This window comes from Lissotriton vulgaris, unplaced genomic scaffold (assembly GCF_964263255.1).
Source record: "Lissotriton vulgaris unplaced genomic scaffold, aLisVul1.2 SCAFFOLD_309, whole genome shotgun sequence".
NCBI classification, from domain to species: domain Eukaryota; kingdom Metazoa; phylum Chordata; class Amphibia; order Caudata; family Salamandridae; genus Lissotriton; species Lissotriton vulgaris.
Window position 1 is genome coordinate 823,500 of NW_028254268.1, and position 15,659 is coordinate 839,158.

General features: G+C 48.1%; 1 protein-coding gene across 1 annotated transcript in view; it reads right to left on the reverse strand.

Moving 5' to 3' along the window:
• LOC147659601 (vomeronasal type-2 receptor 26-like) overlaps window positions 1-15,659 on the reverse strand; it is an 87,186-nt gene that overhangs the window by 54,071 nt on the left and 17,456 nt on the right. The gene's annotated exons all lie outside the window — the stretch shown is intronic.

The following is a 15,659-nucleotide window of genomic DNA, read 5'->3' on the forward strand; positions in this document are numbered from 1 at the left end:
TTTTTTAATAGGACATCGCTAGCGCACACCGGCTCCAGGAGGGGTCACAGCGCTTCACCGCATGCTGCACGCTGCACTGACCTGACAGGCAAAACCACGCAGCGCCGCTGGGTTCCTGACGCTGTGACTGGACTACAGCTCCCAGCTTGCTCGACACCCACACTGCTTCCTCTTCCTGTGGAAAGCGCCAGGAGGCGCACAAAAGGGAACAGCTCCCACAGAGGAGCGGGGGACATTGCTAGCGCACACCGGCTCCAGGAGGGGTCACAGCGCTTCACCGCATGCTGCACGCTGCACTGACCTGACAGGCAAAACCACGCAGCGCCGCTGGGTTCCTGACGCTGTGACTGGACTACAGCTCCCAGCTTGCTCGGCACCCACACCGCTTCCTCTTCCTGTGGAAAGCGCCAGGAGGCGCACAAAAGGGAACAGCTCCCACAAAGGAGCGGGGGACATCGCTAGCGCACACCGGCTCCAGATGGGGTCACAGCGCTTCACCGCATGCTGCACGCTGCACTGACCTGACAGGCAAAACCACGCAGCGCCGCTGGGTTCCTGACGCTGTGACTGGACTACAGCTCCCAGCTTGCTCGGCACCCACACCGCTTCCTCTTCCTGTGGAAAGCGCCAGGAGGCGCACAAAAGGGAACAGCTTCCTCCCCGTCGTGGACGCGCGCGGACGTCGCGGGGCGGGGCCCGGGCAGAGGGCGGGCCATCTGTGGCCGTCTAGGGACGACGAGGGACAGGACTGGCCACCCCCCTTACGCCCAGGACCAAGGACTAAAGCTCAAAATGGGTAAGAGAAAGCTACCCTCCCCTACTGCTGGTGGTACACCCAAGGATAAGGCCCCCAGGAAATCAAATAGCATTCTCTCCTTCTTGACCTCGGAGGTGGGGAAGTTGACTACTGAAATTGCAAGAACTGAACGCAAACTGGGGTTAGAACCATTGTTTAATAGTAAGGAGAGCACAAGCCATCCACAATCTGGTATTACTCCTATACCCCTGGAACCAAAAATCGTTATTGCCCCGCCTAAGGAGTCTGCGTTACCTTCCACTCTCACTACTGCTGACTCTAATGGGCCAACTCCCAAACTCCCTAGCTCAGCTCGAGTAACCAGACCCACAAGCACAAAACAAACAAAAAGACAGTACAAAAAAAGGAATACAAACAACCTCAAGGGAGGAAAGGGCACAGTGGGCTCACTTGAAAAGGCTATCAGAGACATGGTGGAAAGAGTAATCACTGACAAGATAGAGCCCACACTTCCAAAAATAGCCTCAGATAACATTGACGTCTTACATCAGTGCGTCAATGGCATCTTAAGGAAATGTGAACACCTGAACGTATGCCTCAAAACTACTGAACCTGCTACTTTTGTTTTCAAAGGAAATACACCGGCGGTACCAGGCACTAAATGTACTCAATCAAACATTGGAAGTAAAAGACCAAGGGAAGAATCCCCAGTTCCCATGAGTGTAGCACCCAACTTGCCCTTTGGCCCAGCAACTACTCCGACAGTCATCCCCAGATCAACATGAGATACAATTAGGTCCGCTGTCCCTGTTACTATAGGTCAACAAAATATACCCATCTTACCCAAACCCGTTCGCCAACCTTACATTAACTTACCCCCCGAGGCTGCTCCTTTTGTAGCTATTTTGGTAAATGTTCCCCCACTCAAGTCAGGTGAACATGAACAACCGCCACAATTGTTAGCCAGGGCTAAGTCTTGGACAAATTTGACCTGTTCGGGAGATAATGAAGTTTCTAACGCCATCATTTCAGTCCGGCGGGTGGGCTGGATTGGGCGAACTACCTAAACAACAGAGGGAGATGGCCTAATATTCAACTTTAATAATCCGGGAGAGGCTCGCAGACTACTCTGGGATGCTTCACCTTTAGAGGGATTAGACGCTGGGCCCGTGCCGTACCTTTGGGCTTTTTCTATCCCAAACCTAAATCTCACCCATTCCCGAACCCGGGTTATGACCAAGGCAGGGGATACGACAGGACTCCTAGCTTGCCCTCTCATCCCGCTAACACTCGTCTAGAACCAGACTATAGCTGGTCCACGATTAATAGGATGAGTAACCATAAGGCGAGCATACATACATCAATGCCCTCTAACAGCCCTATAACCTTGCAAAGTAGATTCACGCCCTTGGCTCGGGCGGTTGAACAAAGTTGACGCCCAGTAATCAATAACGCCATGCCTAGACAATCCTCAGGGAACAGTCCCCCTTTAGGAATACTCAGTAGAAGGCCTAAAATCATAAGCTGGAATATAGCCGGCCTCCCTTCAAAAAGGGAGGATAGTGTATGGCTGAACCTCCTGAACCAACATGACATCATAGCCCTGCAAGAAACCTGGGACTGTAACAGCAATTTCTGGGTTCCTGGGTTCACATCTTATTTTGTCCCAGCTACCAGATCCTCCTGTGGTAGGGACAAAGGGGGCCTCATGATCCTGATTACTGTCCAGTTGGCGGGAACCGTTAAACAAACAACCACTGGCTCCCCAAATTTCCTGTGTCTAGAGATCAGCTTAGCCAATGGTCACAAATACATCCTCATTAACTTTTATAATTCTGTAGCAGACGTACACTCTACTGAGCATCTCTGTTCTCTACAGTCCTTTTTGATTAACTATAAAGAACGCCAAACCACTTTTCTGCACATCATAATTATGGGGGATTTTAATATTCATCTTTGCAGGCTTTCCTGTCACATTGAAGATATTGATTGCCCCACTTCAGCCCACTACCAACATTTCGAACACAACCCTAAAGGTTTGGCACTAGAAAATCTTTTAGCAAACGTGGACCTTTACGAACCGGGGTTCAATGACTACAGTGAAAGGGTCATGACTTACAGCGCTAGAAACTCTGAATCCATTATTGACTATATTTTTGTTTCTCCTGGTCTATTAAGTTTGGTCTTCTTTTACAACGCAGTTGTGGCTGCATTTAGTGACCATAACCCAGTCATCCTTGAGCTTGCTAGCTCTGTGGGTCTACTCAAGGAGGGAACAACCAAAATGCTCGAGTTGGCTGTGTGGCCCACGGACCAAGGAAGAAGGCTGAAGTGGTCCAAAGTAGTTCCAACTGAGTTCTTCAACACTTTAAGCAGCAAAGCCTGTAATGAATTAGATATCTGCCAAGACAATTCAAAACAGGGGGAGGACGTAATCACCGCCTTTGACACCTTGTGTGCCTTAATCTCTGATGAACTTACAGCTAAATCCAGAAAGAAGGCACGACCGACCAAGGGCTGGTTTGATAAAGCCTGCTCAAAAGCACACACATGCCTCCTGAAAGAATTAAAAAAATCACCTAGGGACAGAGGGGAAGTTGACAGACTAAGAAAAGAATACTATAACATCACTCATGCACGCAAAGACGCTCTCAAAAAGGATGCCTGGGCCTCACTAATGGAAAAGGCCACTCTAAGAGACAGTGCCAGCTTCTGGGCCATTATAAACAACCCTCTTTTTTCTGGAGAAGCCAATGATAACCTGGAGGCTAACATCAGTGAGGAGGACTGGTTAGCTCATTTTAAAATCATCTATGGGAGTGACCAAGCATGCGAAACACCTACTCTCCTCAAAACTAACTCCCCTAAGCCAGCACTCTCCTTCAACATGGTAGAAGTAGAGAAGGCCATAACCAACACAGTAGGGAAGAAAGCGCCAGGCCCGGATGGCTTCCCAGCCGACATGTTCAAGGCCAATGCTTCCTTCTGGGCTAACATCTTGACCAACGTCTTCAATGCCGCCACGAAACACAGCTTGCCTGTCTCCTGGTCACATGCCACCATCATACCCATATTTAAGAAAGGCCAGAGGGGAGACCCGAGGTGTTACCGCCCCATTTCTCTTATCGACTCGTCGTTCAAAATCCTGGGGAAAGTGATACTGGCAAGGATCGATGAGTGGGCTGCCAATAATAACATCTTATCTAACGCCCAATATGGGTTTCGAAGGGGAAGAGGGACGGAGGACCAGTGCCTCAACTTACATCTGATCCTAGGCAAATACACAGTGGCATCCAGTGGATCAATCTACCTAGGGTTCATGGATCTGTCCACAGCCTTCGACCTAGTGAATAGGTCTAGGCTGTGGAACATCCTTTTGGACCTGGGGATGGACCATTCCTTGGTTTATTTTCTGGCTGAGGCTCACCGGGACCTAGAATCCTCCATCAGGATGACGCAGGGAGGAGCCTGTACAGCTGGTTTCAAGTCCACTAGAGGGGTGCGACAGGGGTGCATCCTCGCCCCAATGTTATTTACACTATACATTAACCACCTTGAATCCACACTGGAGCTGGCAACACTTGATGTCTCGCGTTTTGGCGGTCTGTCCACCCCGGTCCTCCTTTACGCGGACGACGCGGTGCTCGTGGCACGTACTCCCCTTGGGCTACAAAGACTATTGACAGCCTTCGATGCCTTCATGACCTCCCTTAATTTAAAAATCAACACAGACAAGTCTCATGTTATGGCTGTAGGTGGGAGAAAAAATAAGGATTTGAAGACCTTTTTCTGTGCCAATATACCAATTTCTAGCGTCAGAACTTTTACTTACCTGGGGGTAGTTTACGACGCTAAGGGAACGTGGGCACCTCAAATATCTGTCAAAATCAACGCCATGAAAAGATCAGCAGCTGCCATTGTCGGTTTTTCAAAACGTCTGGGTGGTAAGCCCACGGAAGCAATGCTGGCACTTTACAGAGCGAAATCAATCTCAGTAGCAAGGTATGGGGCTTCCATCTGGGGTTATTCCAACAATGTAGAAGCAGTCCAGGTGGAAAAAAACACATTTTTACGTATGCTTTTAGGTCTGCCTCAATCTACAGCCACTTTTTCCGTCCATATGGAATTAGGCCAGGGGTATATCAGCGACATCATCAAACAGTCCCCAATTCTGATGTGGTTAAAAACATGGCTGAACCCCAATTTAACTTTGAACCACACAATTATGAGAGACTGCCTACTTTTGGACAATATGAATAACATCCCGTGGCTAGCATACATTAAAAAAACACTAACTTCCCTGGGCCGCCCAGATCTTTTTTACAAACCAGACTGCATTGTTAAAGATGACCTGGAATGGTTCAAAGCGACTTTTATCAAAGTGAGAGAAATAGAGCGGGAGAGATGTGAGCTTGTGAAACCCACTGTGAGGGAGCATTATATTTCTAAAACTACACCGCCCATTGAACCCTATTTAACGGTAGTGTCTATTCCATTACATCGCTGGTTATTAACCAAACTAAGACTTAACCAGATTCACTTCCTGTTAAATGACTCTAAGGTGTGGGCCAAGCCCGAGGATTTAGCAGTCTGCAAATGTGATGGCTTTTCGCTGCAGGACACTATTCACTTTATGTTTTTTTGCAGTATATATGCCCTGCCTAGGAAAAAGTACATTGTTCCGTTGCTTAAAAACAAGGGGTTCATCCAAGCAAAGCCTGCTCTATTTTATTTAAAAAAGTTAGACTCACCACTCACTGTGTTTAGTGTCGCAAACTTCTTGGTAGCTGCTTTTCGGCTTAAAAAACGTTATGGAAACAGATAATTCAACAGCCTTGACGACACCCTATGGAACTATTGAAAAATTGCTGCTTTTTTTTTTAAAACTTGTAAATATTTTAATTGTTCTATTTTAACACTGACATCAATTTTATGTAACTGTACCCCTTAATCATGCATTTTGTGTCTATGTGCTTTTTATGATTCGTTATGAATCGAAATAAAGTTGTTTTGAACTTCTCGAATAGCAAACATCAAAAGCTGTCAAATGTCAAGTACGTGATAGGTAAAAACATTTTCGTGTTTATGCACGCTGATGTGCTTTGAACGCTGCCCCCCCCCCTCTTTTCTCTTAGTAGTACTCTCTCTTTGCAGATAGTGAAGGGTAGTTAACGCAGGCCTTTGCCCCAGTTGTAATCCGTCGTGCCTGCTTCTCTCTCCATTTGATTGATTGTTATCCAAGCATTTACTGTTTTAGAATTGATTCTCTTTGGTTCATTCTCTATTTACAAACAAGCACAGAGTCGCAATACTCTGTTTAGTCTTTGCAGATAGTGAAAAATCGTTTAAAAAAACAAAAGTAATCGAGCAAAATCAGTAGGCCACTAATGGGATCTCTTTTTGACCTCGCTAAAATAGAAACATTAGGAACAACCATTCATGAGAAATACGAAACTAGTGAGATGAACTGAGCTCCACACCATGTTCGCTGCAAGACAGCTCGGCTCCGCCACCCACCCCGCCCAAAATAACGATAAACTCTATGCAAATATTATAAATATATACAACACACCAGCAAAGTAACAGGGTAAAATATTTTATTAAATAACTATTTACATAACTATTTTATAATTTTTGTTGCCTGATCCGGCTAGCTCAATCGACCGAGCATGAAACTCATGCACTCTGATAGCAAGCGTTGCTGCTGATGCTATGCAGTCAAAAACTGGTTTTCAGTTTGTTCATTCTTCAGGATTTTTCCATCCAAGGCTGGTTGAGAGTTTGTATAACGATGGCTTCAGATTTTCAACATACGGTGTGGTGGCGCGGACTGGGAGGGGGCGCTTGGCTCCTGCCCCCTCCCCAAGTCGTGTTGCCCTGGTGTGGCTTAAGATCGCCCCCGACATTGGCGGCTGACTCCCGGGGTCCGACGGAACTTTTTGCCTTTTGATGACTCTTCCATTCTGGACCTTGTCCCACAATCCGTTTGACCTGAAGACACTCTGTAGTAGGGCGCCGCTTTACCGTTTCAGTTGCCATTCCACCCGCTTTTGCTACACTGTGCCTCTTCCGCCATTCAGCTGTTTACCGCCCGCTCTTGCGACTACAGCGTCTCGCTCACCATGTAGTTGAGTTGCTCCCGCTCTTGCGATGCAGCGATAGGCGGCTGCCACAGGACTCTCAAAATGGCGACCGGCTCTTCAGATTTGGGCGTGGTCCACTAAAATGGCCCTGGGACACCTTGGAACTCGGACGCTTGTCTGCTAGGGCTTGGGCCCCATTCTCGAAAGCGTCCCCTCAGCCTTGAAGATTCTACAAAAGTCTTGGGGGCCCCCGATTCCCGCAGACTTCTGGTGGGGAGCGGCTGCCATGATTACTCGTGGAATGGCCACGACTGAGCTACGAGATGGTGGTGCTCTCATGCTGACGCCAGCTTCATTCTGAAACATCCAGAAACACACTGTAGACTACCAATTCGATCACTTTCGGTAGCGCCCCAATGTGACCCGGTAGAGAAGAACTTGCCCTCCCCTCTTTGACTGATGGTTCTTGTTGCCTGTTCCTTTTGTTGTCATTTAACAGAACTTTTTAGACTGCTGAAAAGGGTTGTGTTCCGACCGCTGGTTGGTGGAGACATTTTGACTATATTCTGGACCTACGTTGTCGCGTAATGCGTTATATGACACGCCGTGTTAGCGCACCCGGAAGTGCTCCGGTGCACGAAGCGCAGCTTCCCGGAAGCGATCCGGGGCGCGGCGCGCAGCGCGTAACGTAAGCATAACAGGTCATGTGACTTGTTAATAAAACTTTTCATTGGTTCATTTTACTTTTGTTATTCTAATGATGAAAGGCTTGGTCATATGACCTAAAAATTACGCTTTTTATTGCTTTCGAACATTATTTTTTCTTAAACATATATGTTATAATGTTCCAGGCTAATGTACTTTCCCGGAAAATTTACAACTGTCCTGCAAGTAAAATATATTCCTTTTTCGAGAAAAAGGGCGTTTCTTCGTCCCATGACGGAGCCGTTGAGCAAAAGAGGCTCGGCCTGCTGTCTTAGTCGCCGATACGCCTGAATATCAGATTCTTATCGATCACTTTATGTTGCAGGAGTAGAAAACACAACAGCCCTTGACCATTTATCTTTACTGTGTTCCTGCGTATTATACCTTTTAACCGTCATGTAATTGGACTGCTTTATTTCACTTGCCTTTTACTGATTCGAAAACAGTGGCTATTATTCAAAACTTTACCAATGTAAGTACTACTACCATGTTTTGTTTTAAAAACCTTTATTGTGAAAATGTCAGTATACAAATACGGGCCTATAACCACGTGGGCCGGCCACGGAGCAAACTGTAATCGTATATGATGAGGAGACATTTACACTGTAGAGGAACGTAATGGGCGGGCCATTAGGTTGCAAGAACTAAGGTGTCTAACAGTTGCGAAATTGGTGGACGTACATTTTATAATTAAAGTACGACAGGGCCACTTACAATAAAATTATCTACATATACATTTGCGGGCAAGTACCATGGATGACGTTAATTCGAACTTTCAATAGTACAGTAATCAATAACACATCAGAACTTAATATCAATAGGGATGTCCAAATCTTCAATCAGTACTCGTCCCCGCCCGCCATGTGCTTCAAAACTGCATACGTATCTCGTGATATCAAGGTTGGGCAACCAGTACACAACAAGGAAAAAATATTGTTGGCAGCATTTTGAAAGGAAAGATAAACAGCCGTTCTCCTAGTGAGTCTCACATTGTTACATTTAGGAAGAATGTTGAAGAGTAGTAGGGCAACAAGACTTGGGGAGGGGGCAGGAGCCAAGCGCCCCCTCCCAGTCCGCGCCACCACACCGTATGTTGAAAATCTGAAGCCATTGTTCTACAAACTCTCAACCAGCCTTGGATGGAAAAATCCTGACGAATGTACAAACTGAAAACCAGTTTTTGTCTGTATAGCATCAGCAGCAACGCTTGAGTCATCTTTGTGTGAAGCCGCCATTTTGATTCAATCAATAGCGTCCCCCTGCACACATTCAGGGACCTGGTCGTGTCTTCAGGTCAAACGGATTGTGGGACAAGATGCAGAAAGGAAAAGGAAAAAAGTTCCGCCGGACCCCGGGAGCCGGCCGCCTATGTCATGGGCGATCTTTAGCCACGCCAGGGCAATAGTGAAGCTGCAGCAGGTGCAAATAAGCTTCAGACAGTGTTACAAGCGCTGCTCAGAACTCTCAACTATAACACCACCTCGGTGCCATCCGGATCTTGGCTCCTTGTGCTGGTTCCGGCCTATTAACACATCGGTCCGCTACTGACACCACCTCACAGGCCAACGGGGCACCCCACGCCGACTTTCGGCGCAGCATTGTAGGATGGCCACACCAGTGCGGCAACTTGCTGGACACCACGTCGGCGCCATCCAGATCTCGGCGCGTTGTGCTGCCTTCGGCCTACTGTAGCCGCAAGTGCGGACGCAACTCAGCTGGATAGCGAGTGAAACACCAAGGGGCGCCCCACTGCAGCCGAGGAGCCTCCATCTTGGGGGCGACGCACAGCATCACATTGCTTTCCAATGCAGTCAGATCCTCAAACAGCCCCCACTGACTGACGCGACCTCACAGGCCAACGGAGCACCCCACGCTGACTTTCGGCGCAGCATTGTAGGATGGCCACACCAGAGCGGCAACTTGCTGGACACCACCTCAGTGCCATCCGGATCTTGGCGCATTGTGCTGCCTTCGGCCTATTCGCACATCGGTCCGCTACTGACGCCGCCTCACGTGCCAACGGATTTTCTACGCTTTTTATAGCCCTATGCCGCATAACAGGTCATGTGACTTGTTTATAAAACTTTTCATTGGTTCATTTTACTTTTGGTTTCCTAATGATGGAAGGCTTGATCATATGACCTAAAAATAAAAATTTTCATTGGATTAAAACATTTTTTTTCCCAAACGATGAAAGCCCCACCTTATTTCTGGATGTTTCAGACTGAAGCTGGGGTCAGCATGAGAGCACCACCATCTCGTGGCTCCGTCGTGGTCATTCCGCGAGCAATCATGGCAGCCGCTCCCCACCGGAAGCCTGCAGGAGTCGGGGGCCCCCAAGACTTTTGTAGAATCTTCAAGGCTGAGGGGACGCTTTCGAGAATGGGGTCCAAGACCTAGCAGACAAGCGTCCGAGTTCCAAGGTGTCCCAGGGCCACTTTAGTGGACCAGGCCCAAAAAGGAAAGAGCCTGCCGCCATTTTGAGAGTCCTGTGGCAGCCGCCTATCTCTGAACCGCAAGAGTGGGCGCAACTCAGCTGAGTGGCAGATTTTGGCACAATGTACCAAAAGCGGGCGGAATGGCAACTGAAACCGTAAAGGGGCGCCCCACTACAGCAGACGAGCCTCCACCTGGGGAGGCCCGTTCACGCCGCCTCCCCCCCCCCACCCCGGGGCGCCCCACGCCGTTTTTCCGAGCAGCATTGTAGGATACCAAAACCAGTGCGGCAGTTTACTGGACATCACCTGGGTGCCATCCACATCTCAGCGCGTTCTGCTGCCTTGGGACTATTCGCACAACAGACCGCTACTGACAAAGCCTCCCCCCGAACCCCCCGGGACGCCCCACGCCGTTTTTCGGAGCTGCATTGTAGGATACCAAAAACCAGTGCGGCACCCAGGTAACATCACCTGGGTGCCGTCCAGAACTCAGCACGTTGTGCTGCCTTGGGACTATTCGCACAAAACACAGCTACTGACCATTGTTGCTGCTTTTTTCAAAAAAATGTTTAAATGTATTTACTGTTTTTGTTGGTTGTATATATTTATAAGTTATTAAAGTTTTATAATCCTACTACTTTGTTGGAGTGCTATATATTTTTAATGTGACACATAATTGTAAAAACTTTGATGTACAAACAGGCATCCCTTGAATCTTCCGCTTCAGGCTCGGTCCCACACACCCTTACAGTGAGAATCCCCTCCCCAATCACAATACAGGATCGTTATCAGATAGTAGGAACGCGTGTGGTGTGACGGATCTCATGAGGTGGGGGCCTTGATCTACTGTAACTCCTTTGAACAAGGGTGATTCTTTACAGTTGGGGCCATAAACTACATCCGCAGGGGTAGGTGATAGCCTGGAACCGGCCTGGACAATCAGACACAGAGGAAGAGGAGTGTCAGAGGGTGCGGTAGTGAATAGGGTGAAAGGGAGGTGTCTCAGGGAACAGCAGCGCAGATGGGGGGAGGTTTATAGCGCAGGCATGAAAGAGAGAGCGGGGGTGACCAGTGCATGGGGGAGATGCTTGCGAAGGTGGGGAGCCATGCTGAGGATCGGCGGAGTGCAGAGAGTGGGTCTGGTCAAGGCATCTAAAATGGCTGCCGTGCTCAACAAAAGTGTGGCATTGCAAAAAAGGCAAGATGGCGCAGACAATATTTATCAATAAGGATTAATTTATAACAATTATTTTTAACAAAATATTTACTCGCAGTGACAAAATGGCGGTCAACAGTTCCTGATCTCCTTCGAATCGAACGTAAACAGACGTCACGCAGCAAAAACAAAAAAAACGCTCACGCACAGCCACTGGAAGACATGTATCAACATATATGAGCCTCCTCAGCCACCCTCAGAAAACATAAGGGGTCAGGATACGTCTCCCGTACCCCCTTATACCCTGTAATTTAATTAAAACGAAACACAAAATGGCGAATTCCCGTTTCGCTACCAGTTTGCGGCCCGGTTCGCGAACCGGGAAGCGCTTCTACCGTGAAAAATCAATTTTTTTTTATTTTCCCCACGGGACCCTTTAATAACCCCAACATCATTCCTAGGGGGTCAAGAGGGGTCTACCTTGCCCCCTTTCATTAAATTCCCCCTTCGTTTTTCTCCTCCTCTTGTCTCTCGATCCTACCGAGAGACAAGATGGCAGCCGCTCCGGACTGTTTAGAATGTTGACAGACACAGGAGAGCCAATCAGCTTCACTTCGCAAAGCTCCGTTACGCGAAAAGTACGCAATCTGGAGCGCTATCTGGGACGCTGTCACAGATATATACATTTTTTTAAACGTTAATTTCTCAAAATCCACTGGAGCACATATATTGAGACCCAGCAAAGGCACATCGGGCTAACAGTCCCTACAATTTTGCCAAGTTTCGTGTAAATCCATTCAGCCGTTCGAGCTAAAAGTGAGGCCAAACGCCCTATGGAAAAATGAATGGGAAAAACGCGTTTTGGGACCCCCCTTTTTTCTCAGCCCCCCCTTGACGAAACCCCCCCCCCCCCAAATTTTCAGGGGCTGCTCAGAAACAAAATGTTCCATTTTCCTGAAAATTTCCGTCCACAAACGCCAAAGTTATTAGACATAGAATTTTTAAAAGTCCCATAGAGAAAAAATCCTAACTATATATACCAGTAGGTAATATATATATAGATATATATATATATATATATATTACCTACTGGCGGTCGCCAGTAGGTAGTTATAGTTAGGACCTAGTTTCCATAGGAAATCCTCAACATTCTATTTGGAATAACTTTGGCCCTGGTTGAAGAATCTTAGCGAATTTCTCAAAGAAGATGGCTCAGTCCGCTGCGCTCCTTCCCTATAAGTTTGGGGGTGATTGGTCAAGTGGGGGCTGAGATAAAAGGGGGTCCCAAAACGTGTTTTCTCCATGTTATTTTCCATAGGACCTTTAGACTCGGCTACAGGTCGAACGGGTGAATGGATTTATAAGAAATTTGGCAAAACTGTACAGTCCGGCTCGCAGATTACGCTTTTTTTGGAATGGTGTAAATCCGTTCAGTAGTTGTTGAGAAAATTAAAGTTAAAGTCAATTATATATCTATAGGCGCGCATGCGTGCGCGCACCCAAGTGGCTGCGCGTGAGCGGAATTTTTTTTTGCTGCGTGACGTCTGTTAACGTTCGATTTGAAGGAAATCAGGAAGTGTTGACCACCATTTTGTCACTGCGAGTAAATATATTGTCATTTCAAAGCGTTGGAACATGGAAAGGGGAGAAGGTAGAGATTGTTTTGCTGCGTAGGTTTTCTCAGGGTGTGCAGTAAGGTCCTTTAAAAGCGAAAATATATATTTTTTTTTCTCGAAAAAGTTGCGGGGTGCGCGCACTCGGGCGCGCACACCTATTTACAAAAGTGTGAAAATGGAGATAAATCAGAAGTTTGAGTGCTTTGATATAAGGTGGCTCTGAAAAGAGCCCTTGTGTTAATTGAGTTGTTTCTGCATTTATAAGTAAGTACCGATGCAGAGTTTGATATAATATTGTTGGCAGCATTTTGAAAGGAAAGACAGGGGCCCATTTTCTGGTTAACAGGTGACCAGGCCAACTTTTCACGCCAGGCCCATTCCTGCAAAGTCGACCGCCATTTTTAGGAGATCTGCAACCACCGGCAGTCACTGGGTTGCAGGAGCAGATGGACTCAAGCCTGTCGGGCGAACCATCGTTGCACCACCACAGTGGACGAGACCCTGCTGGGTGAGTGGAGCGTCGCTGTACCGCAACAGTGGGCGAGTCCTTTGCTGGGCTCGTGGAGCGTCCCTATACCGCCAGAGTATGCGAACGCTTTGCTGGGCTCGTGGAGTGTACCTATATCGCCACAGAGTACGAACCCTTTGCCGGGTGCATGGATCGTTGGGGCTGCTGCTGAGGGGCCTCCATCTGGGGAGGCTCGTCCGCGCTGCCTCTCCCTCCCAGTGGACCCCACGGCGTCTTGCTGACATTTGTTATGGCCGAACCAGGCGATGAAGAGAGGGGGAGATCGGATATATGCGAGTTATACTATTAGGTATGTCACATCCCCCTTGTGGCCTGCAAGGCACCGAAAAAAGAAGAGAATGGGAAGACAACTACATCTCGGGTCGGGCCCATGCCTTCTCTGGCCGATGGCGGCCGGCCGCTCTTTGCCACGGCCCCAGGAACGGATCCCTTGGTTCATCCTGGGGACAGGCCTTGGCGTGTGGTGTCTCCTCCGGACTATTCGCGTAATGGTTCTCCACCCCAGGCCGTTGCCGACGGCTTTTGTAGACTTTCTGACGCTCAAAAACCCTACTAGAAAGCAGCCCAAAAGTAGCCCAACATTGCTACTTTGGGGAAGGAGGGGCTGCGCGCGAGCGGATTTTTTTTTTGCTGCGTGACGTCTGTTAACGTTCGATTCGAAGGAAATCAGGAAGTGTTGACCGCCATTTTGTCACTGCGAGTAAATGGTGCTCCACATTGTAAATGCGGCACACCATGGGTGGCAGAGCAGCGGTGCACATTAACTGGTGCATCTCTGGGGATGCGCCAGTTAACATAAATCTGCTCCTTTACATTTAAGTATGAGCAGGGGACACAGAGTTGGTGAAGCTTATCGAAGGTTAAAAAGAGATGAGTCCTGTTCACTGAAAACTTGGACATAGGACTCACCTCCTCAGCATCGCTGGACATGGCTAAATAATAGCTGCAAAATGTTACTGTTGTTAAACAATTTTACTATTATAGTGTCTGAGATTTGTCTCTTACTCTGCAACATCTCATTGTTGTTCTCTTTCTTTAAAGATAAGGACATTAACCATGAGTGATAATGAGCAATCCGTTGGTCTCGATCTTATTGTTGAACATGTCATTGAAACGTCAGTGGAAGTGGAACCCTTAAATGATTTAAATCCTGAGGATGATGAAGAACATGATGAGGATGCCGATTTGTCAGAATTGTATGACATAGGGTGGGAAGCTGACGTGCTTCAGCATATGGAACTATAAACATTTATTTTTCAAATTTACTGGAAATAAAAAGTGAAAATGTAAACCGTTTCATTTAAAATTAAACATAACTTGAAAAACAGGTTATGTGTAGTGTCTTTAATAAAATAGTCAAATATGCTCATAAAAATATTTCTAAACCAATGAAAAGCCTTAACAAGTCACATGACCTGTTATGCTTACGTTACGCGCTCCACGCCGCGCCCCGGATTGTTGGTCATTCAAACTGAGGCTGGCGTCAGCATGAGAACGCCAACGTCTCGTGGCTACGCCATTCAGAAAATATTGTTGGCAGCAATTTGAAAGGAAAGATCTGCAACCACCGGCAGTCACTGGGTTGCAGGAGCTGATGGACTCAAGCCTGTCGGGCGAAGCATCGTTGCACCGCCACAGTGGACGAGTCCTTTGCCAGGTGCATGGAGCGTCGCTGCACCGCAAGAGTGGACGAGTCCTTTGACGGGTGCGTGGAGCGTTGGGGGTGCAGGTGAGGGGCCTGCACGTGGGGAGGCGGGAGAGGCTCGTCCGCGCCGCCTGTCCCTCCCAGTGCACCCCACGGCGTCTTGCTGACATTTGTTATGGCCGGACCAGGCGATGAAGAGAGGGGGGGGGTCGGAGGCATATGCAAGACATCCCCCCTCGTGGCCTGCAAGGCGCCGAAAGATTATCGTCCGCGCCGTCTCTCCCTCCCAGTGTACCCCACGGCGTTTTGCTGACATTTGTTATGGCCGGACCAGGCGATGAAGAGAGGGGGGGGGGTCGGAGGCATATGCAAGACATCCCCCCCTCGTGGCCTGCAAGGCGCCGAAAGAGGAAGAGAATGGGAAGACAACTACATCTCGGGTCGGGCCCATGCCTTCTCTGGCCGATGGCGACCGGCTGCTCTTTGCCACGGTCCCAGGAACGGATTCCTTGGTTCATCCTGGGGACAGGCCTTGGCGCATGGTGTCGCCTCCGGACTGTTCGCGTAATGGTTCTCCATAGTTGTTTTAATATATTTTTGTTCAAGAATAAAAACGTTTTAATCTGTTATTTTGCTGTCGTGTGGTATATGTCTAATATTTGTCGCTCTGATGTCGTTTCCCCTCCCAAATGGAACATGTGATTGTAATCTACAGCCGGACATTCCGACA